The sequence below is a fragment of the Sinocyclocheilus rhinocerous genome, unplaced genomic scaffold, assembly GCF_001515625.1.
Source record: "Sinocyclocheilus rhinocerous isolate Xijiao unplaced genomic scaffold, SAMN03320098_v1.1 scaffold278, whole genome shotgun sequence".
Taxonomy (NCBI): Eukaryota; Metazoa; Chordata; class Actinopteri; order Cypriniformes; family Cyprinidae; genus Sinocyclocheilus; species Sinocyclocheilus rhinocerous.
In genome coordinates, this window is record NW_015664178.1 from 311,816 (window position 1) to 321,138 (window position 9,323).

General features: G+C 36.6%; 1 protein-coding gene across 1 annotated transcript in view; it reads left to right on the top strand.

Moving 5' to 3' along the window:
- Nucleotides 1–9,323, top strand: part of ek1 (eph-like kinase 1) — a 71,331-nt gene that overhangs the window by 18,817 nt on the left and 43,191 nt on the right. The window lies entirely within an intron of this gene.

Here is a 9,323-nt window from a genome sequence, read left to right on the forward strand (position 1 = left end):
TATATATATATATATTTATTTATTTATTTATGTATTTTTTTTGTTTTTGTGTCACTACATAATTACAATGTTTTTAAAAATTGTGCTGTTTTTATTATTAGCATCTAGTTAATCAGCTGCCGACTAAAATGTCTAGCCGTCTCAGCCCTCTATCATACTGTCTACCACATGTCATCTACCCATTTCTGTACCTCCAGCTGCTGTTCGGATCAATAATACTTTAGTAGCCGATAGTAAACAACATGGAATAACCTGTCAGTGGATGACAAAGTGCCAATCTGCAATTTAGGCTCACGGTCCAACTGTCATAACACAGACGATTCATGATACTTGTTTTCTTTCGCGTGCAGTTGTCTCTAAGGAAACTGTAGAACATGTTCGATTTTCAGATTGCTGGCGTGATGAGATCTGGGCGGAATAAAATATAAATGATACCCAAATCAAATGCTGATGGGAAAACAAGTAATGGTATCGCTATTGACAATTACATGGCGCATAGATTTAATTTCAGGATGGTTCCTTTGCTGGTGTATTCGTAGGTTTAAGGGCTGTGGAGATTTACAATTTGTGCATTTCTTTCTCAGAAAGCAGGTAAACCGAGACCGTTGTGGGCTCTGCTGGAGAACGTCAGGATGGCTACCAGATGTAGGCTGTGTTTTTTTTTTTTTGTCTGGCTGCTGGGTCTTGGGTGTGGACCCCTGTAGGAAAGGCAGGCGCAGGAATAGAGAGTCTCCACAGCCAAAGCATCAAAGACTCAGAGCACCATCAATTATACAGGGACATTGACAGCTTACAGAACTATAAAATTTCATCTAGAGAGTTTAGCACATTGTTGAATGTTCCTTTTCTGTCTACAGGATGAATTTATGAATGTTTTTGCATGTGTTTAGTAGAAGTTGTATTTCACAGTCTGTAAAACTGACAGTCAGGTTTTTCTTCATTGAAAAGGAAAAATGTTAAGGAAACTAGACGATATTTCTTCCTCATTCCTCCTAATCACCCGCAGTTTAAAAGTCACAATAGGCCTATTATTCCTTTGAAATATTAATATTATAATTTTATAGAGAAATTCACAAATCACATTATGACACTAATAGAGGATTGCGATTTTCACAAAGTTTGGTCAAAATAACCATTAAAAAACCCATAATGGGGAAATGGGCATTGCTGTTTATGTTCAGCATGGACAGTTTACACTTCTCACTGCAGTGTTTACCGGTGTTGGGATGTGTTCTTTGCTGATGTTGCCTCACAGTGACGTTGTAATGGGATTTGTTTCTACACCTGTTCTGTCTCTTAATGGCACTCAGATGTATTTTTTCAGTGTGTGTGTGTGTGTTGAGAAGGAAGGTGGCACGTGGAGGCACCGACATGTGCAACCAACAGTCATCTTGTATTATTTTTTCCAAACTATTTTAATAATTCATCCGGCGGGCTGCAGATGACAAGAGGGCCTTACGACCAGGAGAAACAGTCTGCCGGTTGGCTCAGACTCCTTTTTTTTTAAAGTCAACATGAATCAGAATGGACCCTATTTACTTGATTGCATTTTCCTGGTCTTATTGTCAGTGACTCATTAATTCAAATTTTAAAAACTCTCTTTGTAATCTTTAATCAAATATCCCCTTGCAAGGGTATTCAATTCAATTCAATTTAATTTAATTTAAATGTATTTTTATTTTATTTTATTTTAATTCAATTTTTCTGCCTTAGACCACACAAGCTATTAAATGGCATTAACTGGTTTTAACAAACTTCATGCTACATTGTTTCCCTCTTGTGGAACATTCCTTTTCACCCAAAAATAAATCAGATTTTGGAGTTAAAAGGATTTTTCAGTTTAATTTTAAGGGACAAAACTTCACTGTGAGCTGCTCTGTTAGAACGCAATCATGTCTTGGTCATTAAAAGTTATTTCCACATTTAAAAAACAGGCGGAGCCGCAGGAGAGACAGGAATGAAATATCCAATAGCATTTGCACATGTGTAATGAAATAGAGCCACTATCAATAAAACGAGAGAATGTCTTTTAAGAGGAGCCAGTTTCCAGCGCTGACTTGGAGTCTGGTGCTGACTGGTTTAAAGACCTGGTCTACATTTTGTGATTACAGACATCTCCCAAGTAAATCTGAATTTTGCTATCAACCTGTATGATTAGAGAGGACAAGACTCTTCTCAAGCAAAATTCTAGACACTGGAAGGCTTATTAAATAGATCAATATGAATAAATCTATTTGATTTTTCATGACACAGAATGTTAAAAGAAAACAGTAGTAAGAAAAAGACTTCAGCAGCTATTTTAATGGCTGTTCTACTTTCAGAAATAATGCATTGCTTTGGAAACTCAGCTTGAAGTAGTTTTATTTTATATTCCTGTGATTTTAAATTGATATAGTGAGGCTATAGCTCTGTATGCTTGCACGCACAGCAAGAAAAAAGGCACGGATAAGCGGAGAAGAATTCGTTTTTATTGCTACTTTTCTCACATGTATAGATAATCTCTTTTTTATAGCTCTCCACCCAAGAGCTGCGGTCAGAGGCTCCCCCTGCGCCCGCTCTGTAGCTCACCCCACTGAAATAACAGCAAGACCGCTGGTCTCCAAACACACCTTCTTTTCATTTCAGCCCCACTGATTACAAAGTCTGCAGGAAAACTCAAGTATTGAGTATGCTGTAAGTTTGAGTAAGAGCAACCCATATCTGAAAATGTTGTTCCCCAAGTACTGATGCATTTCTAAGATAAAAAAAATTGTGTTAATTCCTTAGAAAGCACTACATTATATATTTTATTTATTACATTTATTTTTATTTATTATATCACATTTTTTCTGAACTTTTCCCAAGTTTTTTTCAAATACTAAACTTAAGAATTTTGGCTGTTGGACTACAAAACAAGTGGGGAAAAATCCCATAGACTCACATTGAAGAAGCCCTATCTAGGCACCAGATGGAGCAGAGTTGACTTGGGTCAAATCTAAGCAGCCACCGAGCAATCTACCAAAACACCCTAGAAACTACACATAGCTATAGAAATGCACAGCAAGCCTTGTACAGAAAAGTACCACTCATATTCGTACAAATCTAGTTATTTCGTAAGTGCGTTTGTCCGTAGGCTTTGCACTCGTATGATTCAAAAGTGGTTTTATCGTGTGTGTGTGTGTGTGTGATTCTTCTCAGAGTTGGAAAATCTGCTGTGGGTGGAATTAATGGTTGAGGAAAACTGTAGAGCTCCGCTGTCCACCTTGTTTCTATCAGTTGTTTCATGGGATTAAGGAGGCATTTTGTCTCTGGCTCAAGTGGACGTTATATGCCACTAGGTTGATAGGATGTTCCAGCTAGGTGTACCAGCAAAGCCTGGGAGATTGGCTCTGTCACGTTGTGCATGATGGATGGAAAGCAGGAAATAGCCTTTGGAAAGAGAGGGCACTCCAGGGAGATTGAAAGCAGATTGAGACAAAGAAGAAATCCGTCAGTGGAGATGTTTAAACCCTCTCTTGACACATCTGAGGTAATTGGACAGGTATTTCGGATTTTGAAGGCCAGGTAGAAGTTGTGTTATGTGACTTTAAGCCATTTGTGCAACCATTTTTTCCATGGTTATTGGAGAAGGTAAAGAGTGACCTCTGAAAATCTGTCTGATGTCCTCAGTTGCTTCTGGGATCAACTCCCTTCATAATCTTCCTGTTTAAGGGGTTAAAGATGTGGTTTAGGCCCAGAACAGGCTGGTTCTGTGTGAACATTGCAAATGACCTTTTACCTGTGTTTCTAGCGAGTGAGCTTTGAGGAGAGTCTGGCTCTACCATTCTCCAGTCATCAGCCTGGATGGGTTGGATTTTTTCCTTCTCCAAAAATCAATGCTACATTGCCTAATGGCCAGGGTAAAAATGGCTGAAAAGACTTAAAAAGTCTCTGCTGTGCAACCGGACGCTAAATCAATACAGCGCTATAATCACCAGAACACTTCCATTCCATTCCTGCTAATGTGAAGAACCTTGTTTAGTCTTGTATGTCAAAGGGCTCAGCAGGTCATTTGCTTACCAACTGAAATGCAAACATGGATATCCATAGACAAATATTCTCAAATACCCTTGAGGCTAACTGTTAGCCTCGATTAGCATGTCATATGGAAAGTGGCACTTTGAAATTGATGCATTTTGGCTGTTTAGCATCAGTGAGTCAAGCATCTACTTCAAGGTGAGCAAACATCAAAGTCTAGTTGTAAAAACTTAGCTTCACTGATCACTAACGCCAACGCTTTTAGCGCCTTTTTGGTCAGCCATCAGTTTTCATGTTGTATGCATAAAAGAGAATGCCTTATGATTATACTTCAAAATAATAACGTGAGCTAGTCTTGAGGAGCCCGTATTTGTCTGTTTGAAGGCCAAGCAGATAAAACATGCCTCTGAAGGTTGGCTATATAAAGTTTGTTGAAAGTGTTTGAGATGCTAATATTTCCAAGTGCTTTTCTGTGCTTTAGTTTGTACAAATCCTTCGCTATGTGTGGAAAAAATTTCACTCTTTAATCCCCTACTATTTAAGTCTTGTTTCACACTCAAGGAAGGAAATGTTTTGGAATTATGTTGCCATGGAAACTATTATATAAGCCCCTCTCCCTACATAATAGAATGCTCAGTTTCTGTGGGTACGGAACCCTGTGGTCGGTGTTCCACTGACCCTACCTTTGCTACGCTGTTCTGCTTTTCCGAGTAGGTCCGCAATGCTGTTAAATTGAAGAGGGCACCTGAAGCGCTGGAAGCAGGGATGTAACTCTTACTGTCTTACTCTCTCCCTCAGGGGGGAAGAAAGTCGGTCTGTCTGGAAAAAAAAAACTTCCTTCATCTTCTTCATTGAAGACTGGTGTACATAGTCTCCTAACTGGATTGACTAGACATGGAAGTCATGTTCAGTTCCATTTTGTGTGTGTGTGTGTGTGTGTGTAAAATCGTGTTGTCTATCCTTACAAAAAGTACTGTGGTGATGCCATTGCCATGGTATTATATTGTGATTTGATTTGTTTGATTTAACCTACTGTAAACTTTGTCTCAGATGTTTTTCCCCTTAATTCATAGTAAAATATGACTTGATTGCAAATGGATTGTTAAAATATATTTAATAAAAAAAGCTTAAATTTTCTTCACATTTAATCTTCTAGGAGATGTTAAAACAACAGCTAAAATGTTAAAGAAATTTGTGGAGTATATTGTTTTGTATTAATTTATTATGTTTTTTTACATGGTACACCAATCCAATGTCCCTTACGATTATTATAATTATTATTTTAATGTCATTCTTTTCTCTTATTTTATATATTTGTCTTACAATATATAATATTTAGATGTTTGGGTTTCATTAGTTTTCACTTTGTCCACTTTCATGGCTAGTTTTACTTTTTACTTTTCTAAGACCCTAGTTTTTATTTTAGCTTTAATTTGATTATTATAATTATATTATTTTAATGTCATTCTTTTCTCTTATTTTATATATTTGTCTTACAATATATAATATTTAGATGTTTGGGTTTCATTAGTTTTCACTTTGTCCACTTTCATGGCTAGTTTTACTTTTTACTTTTCTAAGACCCTAGTTTTTATTTTAGCTTTAATTTTTTTTGTATTTTAGGGCTACCAAATGTATTTTATTTTAGTTAGCCTTTAAATGTTTTTTTGGGTTTTTTTTCAGTTTAGGTCAAGTTTTCCCAGTTGTTACTTTTTTCTTTTCTTTTAACAATAGTAATACAGCGTCCCCAATCTATGTGATGGAGAAGGGTCTCTGTTGTGGTGGGTTGATGTCTATTGATCTGCCTCATTCAATATGAAGCAGAGGCTGCAGACAAATTGAGAAATACTCTAATAGCAACCATTCGTCCCCATGGACTAGGGCATTAAACACACTCTCCAAACATGTCTCTCATCCTCCTCCTTGCAGGACGAAAAAAAAATACAAGCGCTCCGCTGTTCATTTTTCTCTCGCTTGCTTTCTCTGTCCCCTGATGGTGCTGCTCTTTCTGTCTTTTTGTCTGAAGGTATCGTATATAAAAGCTATTGATTCTCTTCAGCCAAGGGGACACCAATCACACCAATGTAAATATTTGATAAGGAAGCCATCTGAAATCTCTCAGAGATGTTTCACTTTTCCATCTTCTGCTCATGAGCAAAAGTACAATCTCAATATGTTCTGTTTTACATCGATTATTTTCTTCTCCCATCAATAATTTGTTGACATTTTGTTGCTAAATGTAAAATTCATTACTTGGATTTGGTGGTCAACAGTTTTTCAAATATTAATAAAAAGTGAAGAAATGTTTTTAATGTATTTAATATAACAATGCTTTTAAATTTTTTTTTATATATACATATATTAGAGACATGAAAATCATCATAAAGGAGGTGCATTCAGGTCATGAATTGCATTTTTAAATTGTTTTTTTTTATAAAGTAATAGAAAATGAGTGTCATTGATTAATAGCATGGCTATACCAGCACCAAACCAGCATAAACCATCATGTTCACTTATTTTGTTTGACTAAATTAAGATTTCATTATGGTAGACTCACCTTGCTAGAGGATGTTTTCAGGCTCTGATGATCTCAGATAGACCAATTAATCTGGAGCTTTTCAGCTCTACACATTGGGGCAAATTGTTTCTCCTGGATCTGTCCTTCACAGCATTTCCATATCCTGTAACGTACTTTCATTTGCGGTTAGCAGGCGTAGTCGAAATCTGCCTTGTTGCTATTGCGCTGGCTTTGACACACTAGACCATTTGGGTTCCACAAAAGGCTGGGCTTCCCAAGGGCTTTTTTGGTTTGGCATCGAACACAGAGAGGGTGCAAAATCATAATACACACACATGCTGTTTCATTTCAGGCCTCGTTCCAAACCACCACGGGGACTTTACACCTCTTACCTCACACTGACCACCAGAGGTGATGGAGAAAACAATCACACGTTCTTCAGGTCTTAGCTTAATATACTGGAATCAGTGTTTCTACACCCCATACAGCAGAACTTCACCTCATAACCCTGAAAACTACGTTTTAGCTCAGAATTATTTAGGTCAGTGAATACTCCCGGATTTGTGCCAGAATTCAGTGAGCCTTTTAGCATAAAGCTTTAGTGAGTACAGCAGTGTAGACATTTGGGAAATTGGCTTTCCATTGAATTTACACATCTGTGTATATACTCCTTTTGTACTGGTGTACAACAGAAAAGCAGGAACTATGTAGCGCATTGAGCTCTGGCATTAAAAAAAACAAACAATGGCTTTTTGTGTATTTGTGGTCATGTGGATTACAACATCTCCGTAAATAAAAGGAGAGCATGCCTAGATAACAAAATACAGTCAGCGTGACACTTTGAAAGGAAGGATTTAGTAATTTCACACAGTGCGTTTTTCCTGTTAAGAGCAGTATTAATTCTGCTGGTCCCGATTGCCTCTCGGCAGCTTGAAGTAAAAGCATTTAGAACAAATTCTTGTTCCTTTAATCTCTCAGAAAGATCTCCCGCTGAGAGAGTCTTATCTTTACTTAAGCATTATCGGTTTCATGTTTTCTCACTCTATATGTGTGTGTGTGTGTGTGTGGTTGTGTCAGTGGCTTTAAATTGAGATAGATGGAGACATTTTGTCATTTGTGTTGAAGAAAGCCTACTTGTGGTACATAGTTTTTAAGCTTCTGTGTTTACAGAAATTTAATTTTAGGCCAAAAGTTGAAAATATTAAATGGAAAAAATAAACTGGACTGGTCAGAAAGAAAATGGTGTTTTACATGAATTTTTTAATGTCCCATTAAATGACACATCCGCTCATGTTTTGACCCATTTGACCTTTTCACGCTTCATACCAGCAATAAACCACTGTTGATTGGTTGGTGGGAAACTGAAAGATGTTGATTAATTAATTAGGAGGGACAGCTGTCTTATTGATTATGAAACATCTCCGGCCATTAATTAATGGTAATGTGGTGGTAAATCAGAGCGTCAGTTAATGGATTGAGGTTGAGGATGTGAGTGTAAATTATAAAGCATGCAATGTTATTCATATTCTACTGCTATTTGGGATTCTTCTGGCTCGTGCTTTGCACATTATATCTTGTGTGTGTGTGTATATATATATCTGTTTTGCATAGTTTATTAAGAAGATAATTTTTAATATGGTGCACATATGAAGTACAGCATGGCTTTTCATGTGCAGATGAACTTCTCTAATGAAGTTGCCTTGGAGCCCAAGACAGCCTCTGTGAGTTATTATTTACAGCATAGGTTGAGTCACTTAACGTTGTTAAATTTACAAGCAGCACCTCGCAAAACTACATCCACCTTTAACTGCTTCTCAAAACTGCCGTCACTCTACACTCCATTAGCACGGTCCAAAGTTCAGTATTAGTCACTTTGAAAAGCCTCTCTCCTGAAAAGGGAAATATGTTGGAGGCATTGTGCTGTGGCTGATGAGAACTGACATGTTTGGGATGTGTTTGCAGAAATATAGGGTTTGCTTTTAGTTCAGGGGCAACATGGGAGTCTGGCACGGCGTCCCTGAGGGGAAGTGCTCTAATACACACACACACACACACACACACCAATCAGACTCACTCAGCTCCAACTTAACCCAGGCCCCACACACACAGAAAACATGGCCGCCGCGGACTCGCTGGAGAAGGTGACGAGAGCTGAGAAGAAACCTCCCTCAGATAACATCACAAAAATCCTCTCTTCACATTGCTGCTTTATTTTTTCCCCATTTATAATTGAAAAGTATTAACTTATAACCTATACTCACTGACTAATGAAAGTCAAGTGCAAGGATTCTTGCTCCAGATCAGTTATGTAGTTTTACTTGAACATTTTTTTCACTCTCTTTTAGCCTTAGCACGCAACAGGCTGTGTTTGCTACTGTAGCTTTAAGAATTTCAATATGTAATTTACTGCTGTTTTTAATGATAAACATCAGCATGTGTGTGTATTTCCCTTATCAGAAGAGTCTTAGATGGATGATGGATGATAGATAACATTATCATATACAAAAATATATATGTATATGTTAAATTTTATTATAGTTTTTATTAAATTTTTCCTCAAGTAATAATTCAGTTAATTTATTGTAATGATAATATTTCTGAAAATATTAAAAACTTATTTTATATAAAATATAACAATATAATAGAATTGTGTGTACTCATTTAACCATTCTTATAATTCAAGTCATTTATTGTAATGATATTTCTCATTTAAAAATGTATTGTATAAAAATATATGCATATATAATAACATTTTATTTTTATTTTCTAATATATATATGTATATATATATATACTGTATATATATATA